General features: G+C 42.5%; 1 long non-coding RNA gene across 1 annotated transcript in view; it reads right to left on the bottom strand.

Annotated features, from left to right (window-relative positions):
- Window positions 1–250: 250 nt before the first annotated feature.
- Window positions 251–2,756, bottom strand: part of LOC106526809 (uncharacterized) — a 240,464-nt gene continuing 237,958 nt past the window's right edge. The window contains exon 8 of the long non-coding RNA XR_001311305.1: window positions 251–983. This is a non-coding gene — a long non-coding RNA (uncharacterized LOC106526809). The remainder of the gene's footprint in view (window positions 984–2,756) is intronic.

Genomic DNA, 2,756 nt, shown 5'->3' with positions numbered 1-2,756 from the left:
GCTTCAAACTTCAGCGTTGGCTGCGATTTTGAAGCTGAAATCGCGTTCGGTGTGAACGCACCATGATGAACGGATGGATGGAAATAAGAAATGTAATGTTATCCTGACCTTGAACGTATTTGAGGATGCCCATTTTGAAGTATGGTCAATCAAAATTTAGAGGGAAGATGTTTTTTATTGTTTTTTTGTTTTTGTTTGTTTTTTGTTTGGTTTTTTTTTTTTTACTTTAAAAATCGCACCAACAATTAACTAAATTAAAGTAATCTTTATTACAAGTTTGGACAGATTTATGCCTTTAAATTTCACGAGAGCCCTTTTAAATTTATGAGTTCTTAATATCGGTGTTCAGTGCTTTGCAGAAACTAAGTACCAAATGTAGAAAAAAAGAAAATTCATGTGGAAAAGAACAAAGGATAAAGCTGCGCTCAGTGAGCAAGTGAGAAAGGGGCAGAGATCGTTTTCTTTTTCCTCCCAAACTGTGCAGCAGCAGTGACCGCTTTGCCAGCCTGTGCCACATCAGTTTGAGGAGGTCAAGTCAGCTCCTGGCAGGCTGTGTCTGGCCCGGGCTCGCCACAGAAGGAGCGTCAGTCCGAGGCCAAACCTTCAGGCCGGCAGCCTGCTCTCCCAGCAGAGGAGCCCGCACTTCACTTGGTTCTCACAGGGAGTCAGGGAGCCACTGGGGCGTAGGGCTTTCAGCTCCACTACTGCACCTCTTCGAGCTCTTGGGAAGGAGTGTGGGTGGGTGGATGACCTTGACCGGCTCTAACTGTCAACTAGCCAGCGAGTGCATAGGAAAAGGGAGGTGACATAGGCCACGTGGAGAAGGGAGAAGGAGCAGGCGAGGAGTCGGGGAGCGGAGATGAATGACAAAGGGGTTAGGTGTGAGCTATCCAGGGAGAGGTTTGTCCAGCAGCTTTATGGTGCGAAGCAGCTCCTGTTGTTCTTACAGCCCTCAGGTCTGTAGACAGCTGTGTTGTTCAAAACTAGGCAAACACAAAGAAACAGAAAAAATACGGACGTTTCCGGTGTTAGAGATGAGAAGCAAAAAAAATATATTGTCACTTTACTTTTAATTAGCCGATATAGAATTTGCTAACTAAATAAGTAAAGAAAAAAAAAACTGGCCATGTACAGTATGATCTAATAATCAGACCAACACTGGTATTTTTAATGTTTCCACAACTCAACAATTTATAGATATAAAACCAGATATTTACATATACTATGCAAAAAGACACACAACACTTTTTTTTCTTATTATCTGACATTAAATCAAATTAAACCAAGACTTAGTCTCATTATCCACAGTGAAATGAGCCAGGGTTTCTGCTACTTGTAATTGATCGTGACGCACCGCCATGGTGAAAAGCATAGCCGCCACATTGTCAGAATAAAGTTTTTTTTTCCTTTTTTAATGATAGGCCTATTATATTAGGCTAAAGCAATGTAAAGCATATCATATATATTTATATCCTATATTTGCGCTCTTATACCAAGACTTATACTAAGACTAATCAGACTTTGAAACCCTATTTAAACATCAATAAAAAGTTAAGATATACGTTATTTTGAAAAACCAACACCGCGGGTTCTTGTTCGCAGAGCGAGGCTGTGAGCGCTGTCTGTGTGTGTGGTCCTCACAAAGATAGCAAGGCATGTGTGAGTGTGATGTGACATGCAGTGAAAACTGTCTGATGTGACAGCTTTGTACGCTACTTTTTTCTTTCTTTCAAGGAAGACACAACAGGTGAAGCTACAGCATGGTTACCTTATCAATAATTACTCTGATACAGCAAGAACCACCAACACAGACCCGCGTGTGACCGGCAGTCAGTGGCTCCATGCCTGTTAGTGCTGATCTAACACATTCTCACTCCCGACTCGTCAACATATTGACGCTTTTCCAAAGTTCCCTCTGCGTCTTATTTTGACACGTCAGGTGACCCCCTTGCATCAGTCCTTACCGCCTGCGGCTTTTCCAGGTTGCGCCACCAGGGGTCTTTGGGTCGGGGGGTCTGAGGTTAACATGAGGGATCAGGATAAATGGCTAAGTTTAGGTACTAGGTTCAGGGATAGGATGTCTACAGTGAATATTAGGTAATTTTAGGCTTTGGAACACATAGTTGATGTGAATTTCCTACATTTTCTAAAAATGGTTAATTTTAGGTACTAGGGTCAGGGACAGGATGTCTGAAGTAAATGAAGGTAATTTTTGGCTTTGGGATAGTAGTTTTTGTGCATTTTCTACACTTTCAGAAATTATGACAACAGATCCCGCCCCATCTCGTCAAAAAATGACGCAAAGGGAGTACCCGACGCGTCGAAATTGGACGCAGAGGGAAAAGTGTCAATATGTGACGACTCGGGAGCGAGAATGGGTTGGCTGATCAGCAGCACAGCTACGAGCTAACGTAATGTAACTTTTAAAAAAGTAACCGGAGTTGTTTGTGAACTCAAAACACCCTAAATCCAGGCAAAATGAGCTGCTGTTAGTCCACATGCTGAGCACGCTCCTTTGTCTGTGTGTGTCTGTGTGTGTGCCCTTGGTTTTGCTACTTGGTGGGGATGATTTTTTAGGAAAATGCAGCCTCGTGGGGACCGGATGATGTACCTGTGAGGTTAATTTTAGGGTAAATGATCAGGGTTAGGATATAAAATTTCCAAAAAAAAAATGAATAGAAGTCAATGGAAGTCCCCACAAGGATAGAGGGACATAGTAGGTGTGTGTGTGTGTGTGTGTGTGTGTGTGTGTGTGT

Source organism: Austrofundulus limnaeus, unplaced genomic scaffold, assembly GCF_001266775.1.
Source record: "Austrofundulus limnaeus strain Quisiro unplaced genomic scaffold, Austrofundulus_limnaeus-1.0 Scaffold295, whole genome shotgun sequence".
In the NCBI taxonomy this organism is placed as follows: Eukaryota; Metazoa; Chordata; class Actinopteri; order Cyprinodontiformes; family Rivulidae; genus Austrofundulus; species Austrofundulus limnaeus.
This window is presented reverse-complemented; position numbering and strand designations above follow the sequence as displayed.